Raw genomic sequence first — 11110 nt, 5'->3', positions numbered from 1 at the left:
TGATTACAAATCAGGCAGAATTGAGCGTCACAATAGATAAATGAATTCGCGTACCTATGCTTGTTTGTATCCGGCGAGGCTGCGGCTGCCTTGATGGTGTGCTGGACCTTGCATCTGCAAACGACGGTCCCGGGCATCCCTGTGCATCTTGAGGTACTCCTCCGTGAACCACCTCTCCACCATCATCGCCTAGCACTCGGGATACGCTTGGCACCACCAGGGAATCATCTACACGTCATCAAGTATTGGACATATAAGAAGATCAAATTAAACCAACTTATTCTCAAAACGAATCAATATTGATGTTCTTCATTTACCTCAAGGTACTACTCCCGGGTCAGCTGCATCTCTCTTGCGTCTTTCTTGGTTTTCCTCTCTCCAAGCTTCGACCCATAGTAGGTTACGATGGCCTGGATGCGTGCCTCGTGATGCATGTTGGTGATGAGTTTTTACAGGCTTTGGTAGTCACCTGCTCCGCCCTGGCCTCAAATCCCTCCTCGCATCTGTAATAAGTCTGTATACAAAAGCGATGTATCCATTCATTATTTCAAGAAAAGTCCAATGAATGCGACGTATTGAGCAATGTTGTGCGAGGGAGACTTACACAAAGCTCTGCCTTCACCCGCGCCGCCTTGTTGGGGTACTCCACATCGGTGGTGACGGCGTAGTGGTCAAACGAGTAGGCCGGCTCCGTCTTCGATGCGTACATGACAATGCCGGGGAAGTGTTGCCTGCACAAAAGACCCAAGATGTCATTGACTAGCCATGCGTTACCACCTGACATAACCACCCAGTTCCTGCACAAGTGATTAAGAAAAATTATTAGTTTTTTCATCATATCATATGAAGTAGTGGTGATAACATATAAAGTTACTTACTTTAGCCCTTCAGGGTGAATCACTGGGCGTTGGTGAGGAAGCGGAACATGTGGGAGGCTCGCGGGACCTCGCAAGTAGACACTCGAAGAGGAGTCAGAGGAAGTGGAACCCGTGCCTGCCGCCTCCAACTCGTCGTCCTCGTGCGGCCCCTCCTCCTCGTCCATCTGTCGAACCAGCTCATCGTCCGACTCGTCAACGGGCGCCACCACCTCCTCCGGCTCCTCCTCACGCGGCGTGGGAGGAGACAGCCCCCTCCTGCGTCCGACAGTCCTCCTCCTCCTCCTCCTGTCCGATCCCTCCGCTGCCCCCTCCTCCTACAGCTGGCGTGGTCTTTGGTAAATCGAGTTCACGGACCTATGACGGTCACCCGCCATCTTTGTTCAATCACCTGCAACAAAAAAGAAAAACAAGACGTAATTAGAAATAGGTGCAAAAATGAACAAAACATAATTACAAAAAACATAGTATTACATGTATTAGAAATAATCTTCATGATTGAGATTAGCTGGATCATAGGTCTTGTCATCACTATCAACATTGTCCAACTCATCAACACTATCCGAAGGAGGAATGTTGTCTTCATTATCATTGCCTAAACGTAATCGCTCAAGCATTTGTATGTCCTTCAGATTTTGCACCTCGTCTCCAGCGTCCTCGTCATCATCCCTTTCATTGTCTACTTCCATTCCTATCTCTTCGGTTAAGTCTATGTCAAACCTCCCTTGTAGTCCCTCTTCTTGATAGAACTCTCCATCATATGTGTTTGGGTTGAAGTTGTAATCTTCATTGTTTGGGACAGGTAGTTTACCGTGTGGCGATACCTTGTGCACAATAGACCAACCCTTAATATGCTCGGCATCTTTGCGGTGTATGGCGTATAATAAACCTGGACGGCCTGTTGAGCCACAATGTAGACATCTTTTCCTGGATAAACGGAATCTTGTCGAATTTCGACTAGCCCAAGCTTAGGGGTCCGTCTCGTTACTCCAGGATGAAACCAGTGGCATTTGAATATGACAGGAGTAAGAGGTTTGGAACCATAGAATGATAGTTTGTAGATTTCTTCAATTCTTCCATAATAGTCGAGTCCATCAGTGCCGGGCGTAACAACTCCGCTCTTTGTGGTTTTTTGATTGGGCCGACTCTACTCGTAGCTTGCTGTGTGAAACGATATCCATTAACGTCATAACTGGTAAATGACTTGACCCTAATGGCAAAGCCGTTTGCAACCTGTCTCAGCTCGTCACTTATAGACGCATCAGTTTGGGCTTTCTGTTTGAACCAACAAATGAAATCGGGGCTCCTTGGTCCCACACCCCGTGAAAGAAGGGTATCATTTTCTTGCGGGGTAGGTTGCCTTGATCCATGCCAAGATTGACGAAGAAATTCCCTATACCAACGAGAAACAAGGGGGCTGGACGAAGAAACAAGGACATACGGCGAAATGAAACAAGTTCGTTCAGAACTTACCCAATGAACGACTGCACCTCGACAAGGTTGGTCAACACATATAGCATGATACTGTGCCACTCTTCATTTTTCAATTGCTTAGTGGTCGATGCACTTGCGCTTCCGAGTTGCCCTTGGAAAAGGCTGAGGTTTGATTTATTTTCGCCAGCATTGTAATGAGGGGGTGGATTATAAACGCTAGGAAGTTTCTCAATGTAGTATTTCTCTATGAAGTTCGACACCTCCTCTAGAATGTATGCCTCTGCAATGGAAGCCTCAATTTTGGCTTTATTTCTACATTTTTTGCGAAGAGTCTTCAGACATCCCTTGATTGGATAGCACTAGCAGTTCTGCACGGGCCCCCCATCCATGCCTCATACGGGAGGTGCATAATCAAATGCTGCATCGGCAAGAAGAAGCCGGGTGGAAAGATCTTCTCCAACTTACAAAGCAACACGGGTGCCGCTTTTTCCAAGTCATCAATGACGGTCCGAGAGAGCTCCTTGGCACAAAGCTAGCGGAATAAGTAGCTCAACTCTGCCAGCACTTGCCAAACATGCTCCGGGACATAGCCTCGAACCATCGCCGGAAGAAGCCGCTCAATCCATATGTGATAGTCATGACTCTTCATCCAGTTTAGTCGCAGAGTGCCTAAGTTCACTCCCCTCTTTAGATTCATTGCATACCCATCAGGGAACATTAGCATCTTGATCCATTCAAGTACTTTCCTCCTTTGGTCATTTTTCAAGACAAAATCAGCCTTAGGCCTTCTCTAGGTCTTACCACGACTAAGAGGCTGCATCTTTTGATTTGGTCTATCGCACAATGTTGCCAGGTCCACTCTAGCCTTAGGATTGTCCTTAGACTTTTCAGTGTCCATGAGTGTTGCCCAAAGTGCCTCGGCGACATTCTTTTTAGTGTGCATTACATCAATGTTATGTGGCAGAAGAAGGTCATCGAAATAGAGGAGCCTCGTCATGCCTGAGATATGAGTCCACATATGTTGCTCACCATATCCCACAAAACCACCTTCTTTATTAGGCATGAGAGCATCTATCTGAGCATGAACCTCGACACCAGTCATCATCCGGGGTGCATCAGATGTCACTTTGACACCTTTCGTAAAGTTCTTGATGTCTTGTCTGAATGGATGGTCAAGAGGTAGGAATTGATGATGTCTGTCGAACAACGAATACTTGCCACCCTTCTGCAACCAAATGAACCTCACACCTTCCTTGCATATTGGGCAAGGGAACTTCCCATGAACACACCAGGCGTAGAATATCCCATATGCCAGGAAGTCATGTAGGGAGTAGTGGTACCAAACATGCATTTTGAAGGTTGTCTTTGTAGCTCGATCATATGTCCATACCCCTTCGTCCCAAGCACAGACTAATTCATCAAACACGGGCTCCATGAACACACCCATATTACTCCCTGGGTGTCCAGGAATTATCAACAACAAGAATATGTTATGTCGTTGAAAGGAGACACCAGGGGGGAGATTAAGGGGGATAACAAAGATGGACCAACATGTGTATGGGGCAGCTATCATTCCATAAGGATTGAACCCATCTATTGCCAGCGCGACACGTACATTATGAGCCTCATCTGCTTTGTCATGATGTTTTTCATTAAAGTGGATCCAAGCTTCACCATCGGATGGATGTACCATCTTGTTAGGATTGTACCGTTTGCCATTTTTGTGCCATGTCATCTGTTTCGCGGATTCCTCGGTCATGTATAGCCATTGGATCCTCGGTAGCAATGGAAGGTACTGTAGGATTTTCACAGGGATCGTAAGTTCCCTCTTTTGGCCATCATCAGAGTCTACCTCCAGGTACCTAGAGGATTTATACTTTGGACAGAACTTTGCATGCTCGTGTTCTTTCCTAAATAGGACGCACCCCTTCGGACAAGCATGTATCTGCTTATATGGCATCTTAAGTGCTCAAAGGAGTTTCTGTGACTCGTACATGCTCTTTGGTAGAATGTGGCCCTCCGGAAGCAGGGTGCCAATCACGGCCAACATCTTATTGAATCTAGGTCGACTCAAGTTTAACTCGGACTTCAACCCCATTAAGCGTCCAATGGCATCCAGTTGAGACACCGTTGACCGATCATGAAGGGGTTTATGTGCCGAGTCCATCATGTTGTAGAACGCCTATGTGGCTGCCTCCATCTCATCCTTCTCATGTCCCTCATCGAACTGTCCTTGGTGAAAGTCATCTAACATGTCTGGTACCCCGGCATCAGCATCAAAAGCCTCCACCCATGGTCTCACCACCTCCTCTCTCATACGATGGGCTTCACCATGGTGGACCCACCGGGTGTAGTCCAGTGTAAATCCATTCTTCACAAGATGTTTACCCATTTCCACCTTGTTTACTCTCCTCCTGTTTCCACATTTGCTGCAGGGACACAAAACTAGGCAATGTCCTTTAGCAGCCTTGCCAAATGCACTGTTCAAGAAAGCATCGGTCTTGTTCATCCATTCCGTGGTGTAATCACTCTGACTTCTCTAGCCCGAGTACATCCACTGATGGTCATCCATCCTCTAACATATGTATCAGCGAGTAATATAACCATCAATTGCATCTACATGGTGTTCCTACTATCTAATAGGTGAGGATATGTCCTAATCCCACCCGTAGATGCGTAGATGAGGTTAGTTTTCATGCTCTACTCCTATCTGAGATAGAATTTCGGCAGCACCTCCCCGCTGTTCTCCAGATACACGTCCTGCCAAAGAAGAGTGCGTATTCGGAGAACAACAGGGAGGTGATGCCGAAACTCTGTCTCGGACCGGAGCAGACCATGGAAACTAACCCATCTACGCATCCACGGGTTGTCCAAAAAACGTGGATAATCTAAAACAGATACGGTCATAGATATGCAAAGATCTGCATACCTCCAACCGTATCTCTTTCGAACAGGAGAGGCCTAACTAGGTTACGTGATCTACGACCATGATACGGAAAGAGGGGTTATACCTAGGGTGGCGGAGGAGTCAGGCTAGCGGGGCCGTGGCGGGTCGGTGCAGTGGTGAGGCGGCATGGTGCAGGCAGACCAGCATGGCGATGGGAACTCCGACTCGGCTCCGACGGGCTCTTCTCTACAAAAATGGAATAAAATACTATCATTAAAAAAATTTGGCAGAACCTCCCCTGCACGGTGAGGTTTCCAAAACCTATAAAAAATAGCAGCACGATGGCCGACAAGCACATATGTCTCAAGAGAAGCCATGTAATTTGGATATCAATCTATGTAGAAGAATATATCCAAGTAGTACCACTACTTCTACTACTACTTCCACTATTGCTACTACTACTACCACTAGTTCTACTACTACTACCACCACTATTGCTACAACTACTACCACTAGTTCTACTACTACTACTACCACTACTTCTACTACTACTACCACTAATTCTACTACTAGTACTACCACTAGTTGTACTACTACTACCACTACTTCCAATACTACTACTACCACTAGCACTACTAGTACAACTAATACTACTACAACTATCACTACCACGACAACAACAAGAGAGAAGGCATACCTGATGAGCGCCGGGGGTAGGGGCGGGCGACGTCGGGGTCGGAGTCGGAGTCGTCGGAGTCGGGAACGGGGTCGGGCACGGGTGCGGCCGGGGGCAGGGCCGGCTGGGGGGGTAGGGCCGGCCTAGGGCGGCCAGGGGCAGGGCGCGGGCAGCGCGGGCGACGCAGGCGCGTGGGCGGTGGCGGCGTGGGCGCGGCGCGAGGGTGGGTGCGGCGCGGGCGTGGGCGCGGGGGCTGGCTGGCTGTCTGTTTGACTGCCCGGCCGGCCGAATTTGCTTAAGTCCCAGAACCGCTCTTTGTCGAGTGCCGGATTAGGGAGGCACTCGGCAAAGATTTAATTTTTTTTTAAAAAAAATTCTTTGTTGAGTGTCCCAGATCTGGCACTCGGCAAAGATTTAATTTTTTTTAATTTCTTTGCCGAGTGTCCCAGATCTGTCACTTGGCAAAATTTTTTTTGAAAAATACTTTGCCGAGTGCCCCTGGCACGGCACTCGGCAAAGATTTTTTTTAAAAAATGTCTTTTTTTTAAAAAAAAATACTTTGCCGAGTGCCCCTGGCATGTGAGAGATGTCCTGGTTTGTAAGCATCGTACGTGACAACGTACACGAAATCTTCTGAAATTTTTATCATAGCCTCCACATATGATATCATGACATCTCAATAAGTTTCATGATTTTCGGACTTCGTTTGCTTTTTATAGAATTTAAAAACACTTCGCACGCAAGTTCGCAGTCATGTTTCGTGAAAGATGTCCGAAATTTTGGGTCCGTTCCTGAATACGGCCTCATACTACACTCAGTTACATGACTATCATTTTTTGAATCATTAAATTCCATTATTCGTACCACGTGCAGTTCAAAATTATATTTTTCGAAAAAATTCAAGTAAATGAAATAAAGTAACTAAATATATCAAAAAGCTATAAAAAATCCCCAAATTCTAACTAGGAGTTCTTGGTGCTTTAAAAAGGCTGCTAAAAAAATTTGGAGGCCAAAAACAAAAAAAACTTTGCCGAGTACCGGGGCATGACACTCGGCAAAGGGGGTCTTTGCCAGAGTGCCACGGATAAGGCACTCGGCAAAGAGGGTTTTGAATTTTTTTAAAAAATTTCCTCTTTGCCAAGTGCCTTCACAGGGCACTCGGCAAAGACATTTAAAAAAAATTAAATCTTTGCCGAGTGCCGTGTCAGGGGCACTCGGCAAAGTATTTAAAAAAAACATTTTAAAAAAAAATCTTTGCCGAGTGCCGTGCCAGGAGCACTCGGCAAAGTATTTTTCAAAAAAAAAATTGCCGAGTGCCAGATCTGGGACACTCGGCAAAGAAATTTAAAAAAAAAAAAAATCTTTGCCGAGTGCCTAACAACAGGCACTCGGCAAAGAAGGACGTGGCCGAACACCGTTACGCGGGTCAGCCTATACCGAGTGCCGCGCTTTTGCCGAGAGTCTGGCACTCGACAAAAAAGTCCTTTGCCGAGTGCACGACACTCGGTAAAGAACTCTTTGCCGAGTGCAGCACTTGCCCGATTTTTGACACTCGGTAAAGAATTTTGTGCTCGGCAAAGTCTCTGTTTACCGTAGTGAGTTGCTTTGTATGATGGATGCGTGGTGTTGCAATGAGAATTCTCCGGTGCATTAGTCAGGTGTGCTATTGGACGACCAACGGTGACACTCAACAATTCATTGTTGTGTGTGCACTAATCCGGCAGTAGTAAGATGATTGCCACTGTCGTGTCATATCCTAAACCGTCAATGACACTCACCATATCACTGCCGATTCATGCAGCAACTTAGCAATGCTATTCATGGATGCCACTACGCCGGCTGACGCTTTGGCCCGACAGTGATAGGCTATATATTATATATCCCAGTCGGGTCGTCAAACCAGCAATGATACGCCATCCCATCGTTGCTAATTATCCTCTACCGGCAGTTATGGAGGGGTTCTGACCCAGTAGTGATCCACAGTTCTGGCGAGCGAGCGTAGTCTAGTCCACGGTCCTCACTTCAGATTTTTTTTTCTTGTTTTTTTGCATTGGTGAACAAGCGAAAATCAGCTCCACTAGGCTGGTGCAACTCATTCAAATACTTTTATAGATTTGTTTAATGTTTTATAGATCCAATAAATAATTCATATCCTGGTTTTTATATGTATTTAAAGGAATTGTTGTTGATACATATGAATTGACATATGAAGAATTGAATTAGTAGTCCCCATTGCATTCGAAGCGCCCACCTCTACAACTCAAATGGTACACGTCATCCTCGCGAAATACGCATCACATGGCCGCGCGCCGCGCGCGGGTAAACGACGCCTGAACTATAGTCACCACCAGTCCGTAACTCAGTTTGATCCGTCCGGCCGCGCTTGACCAATAATGCCGTGCCAGCCGCCACCGCCGCCACCGGAGAGCTCTGCAGGGAATGCTCCCGCCGCCGGCCGGCGCCCGTGTCTCCACCGCGGGGAGCACCGGAGCAGTACTAGGATGATACCAGACACAGTCGTCGCCTATGATCGAGAGCAAGCTCACTCGTGATTTGTCGTGTTCTACCACAGCTTCGCCCTACCTCTGCTGTCTCGGTGGCTGCACCGTATGTCCGCATCCGCTGAAGACTTGTCAACCGCTACGGTACAAAGCCGCGCGCGTGCTTACCTTATACTCCCGGTCGAGTCCCGAGTCCCGACAGCAGCCTGCCCGTCTCTCCATAGTCCCTGCACGTCGTACTCTCTCTCTCTATATATATACAGAGACTACAGAGAAAAGCATCAGCAGCAGCAACAAGTGCATATATACGTGCTTAATTAAATTAGGATCGTCGTCGTCTGCATATTGAGATGATGAACAACCCAGATGCTGCTGCTGGTCCGTGGTGGTGGTGCTGCGACAACGACAACGCCGGTGAGGCCGCCGCCGCCGCCGCCGTGCCCACCACGGGCGAATCCGGTAGCTTCTTCGCCGGCGTGGTCGCGGACTACTCCACGTACGTGATCTATGATTTGATGTGCACTGAGTATCTAGCTAGCTAGAGTCTAGACATTAAGTCGTTCACGGTGCCTGGCAATTAATGTAAAAACTCGCAAATTTGTTTCCTGATTTGCTGGAGCAGCTGGAAGGAAATTGATCAAGTAAAATTTTCAATGGTCGTCTAAACAGGATATACAATGATATATAGTGTTTCCGATGATGCCCGATCGATGTATTGTGCTTCTTGCGTCTTGCGTCTACGATATGCTTGCATATATAGTCATTCTATCTATTGCAAGAACAACATCTTGCGTTGCGTCTCAACAGCAAACCGGCCGGGCTATATATTTCGTTCGCTGATGACTACCATGCATGCAAACTACGTTTGCTCTACGTGTACAGAGATGAACTTTTTGAGCTGGTGTGGGAGCAAGGAGAACAAGACGGCGGCGGCGCATCGGGGTCGATGCAGCCGGCGGTTTCCTGCCTCTGGTCGCCGAAGTTCAGCAGCAAGCCGCCCGATGTGCGGTTCGACCCACCGTCGGAGGACGAGATGGCGGCATGGCTCAGCGTCATTGTCAAAGGCGAGGAACTTGCCTGCAACGACGATGATGATGGCAGTCGCCAACCGACGACTGATGATGGTCGGGATGTAGCGCCGGCGAAGGGGACGTTGTCGACGACGGCGATGGACAAGAAAGAAAAGATCCTAACGACGACAACGGAAGGGATGATGGGCAACAAGGTACGTACGTACGTGTATCTATATGGAAATACCAAGTTACTCTACCAACTATATACCTACTTGAGATTCCTAAAAAAAAACTATATACTAACACCTAGGGGAGATATTCCTGTGCCGCCGGCCGATGACGATGAAAATGCTCGGATCCTCACTCACTTTATTTGCTTCTCTAGAAAATGCTCCTAGCTGTTCATTGCATTGTTTAATCAGAATTGCAAAAGCCTGGTCAGTATATACTATATAGCTGCTAGCTAGATTCAGAGCTCCGAGGACATTCATTGTCAGACTACTGCGGTTCAAATATCTCCACGTCATTGGAAGAGCTCCACGTCGCGAATAAGGACAAATACGTCCATGAGATACATCGCACCACAGGAAACTGGCTCTTTGCCGACTGCAATTTTATTTGCCAACTGTTTTTTTTCGACACTCGGCAAAGAGGTCCCTTTGCCAACTGGAATTCCCTGCAGTCGGCAAAGCAGGATTTGCCGACTGCCTGGATTTGCCGACTGCCAGGCAGTTGGCAAAGAATTGCAGTCGGCAAAGGCAGGCCATGATTGACGCCATCCACGCCGTCACCTTTGCCGACTGCCACTCCGTCAGCAGTCGGCAAAGGCGCAGGCTTTGCCAACTGCCATCCTCCCTGGCAGTCGGCAAAGGCTCTTTGCCAACTGCCACTGATGGCAGTCGGCAAAGAATTAATTTTTTTTTTCGATTTTCGATCCCAGTTTTTTTGTGTTGCCTTGCTACAGTAAGTACATGATATATTCCAAGTTTGGGGTCATTTTGATTTATTTTGCTATATTCCGTAGATTTTTTCTGTTTCTTTGATTTTTTCCGACAGCTCCAGATTTGAACTGCAGGTACATGAAATAATGGAATTCGGCCATTCAGAAAATGATATTCATGATGTTTGGAGCATGTTGAGGCCGTGTGCGGGGCCTCGCGTGAAATTTCGACCGTGTTGGTGTCGGAACACGCCGAGCCACGCGCGTGAAAAGTGTTTTTAAATTTTATAAAATCGAAACGGAGTCCGAAAATGACGAAACTTGACGACGTGTCTTGTCATCGCATGCGGAGGCTGTGGTAAAAATTTGAGAAAGTTTCGAGCAAGTGGCGACGTCGGGTGGCTAAAACCTGGACATCTCCACATGTGATAATCATGTACTTACTGTAGCAAGGCAACACAAAAAAACTGGGATCGAAAATCGAAAAAAAAAATTAATTCTTTGCCGACTGCCATCAGTGGCAGTTGGCAAAGAGCCTTTGCCGACTGCCAGGGAGGATGGCAGTCGGCAAAGAATTTCTAAGAAAAAAATCAAAAATAACCTTTGCCGACTGCCAGGGAGCAGAGCAGTCGGCAAAGTATTTTTAAAAAAAATTAAAAAAAAATAATTTTTTGAAAAAAAAAATAATAGACCTTTGCCGACTGCGTCACATGCTGGCAGTCGGCAAAGGGAAAAAATAATAAAAAAAGGAAAACGTCGCCTTATCCGCTCGGCCGCCCTCCCC

Source organism: Miscanthus floridulus, chromosome 14, assembly GCF_019320115.1.
Source record: "Miscanthus floridulus cultivar M001 chromosome 14, ASM1932011v1, whole genome shotgun sequence".
Classification (NCBI taxonomy): Eukaryota; Viridiplantae; Streptophyta; class Magnoliopsida; order Poales; family Poaceae; genus Miscanthus; species Miscanthus floridulus.
The sequence above is the reverse complement of the archived record's forward strand: the minus strand, read 5'-3'. Positions refer to the sequence as shown.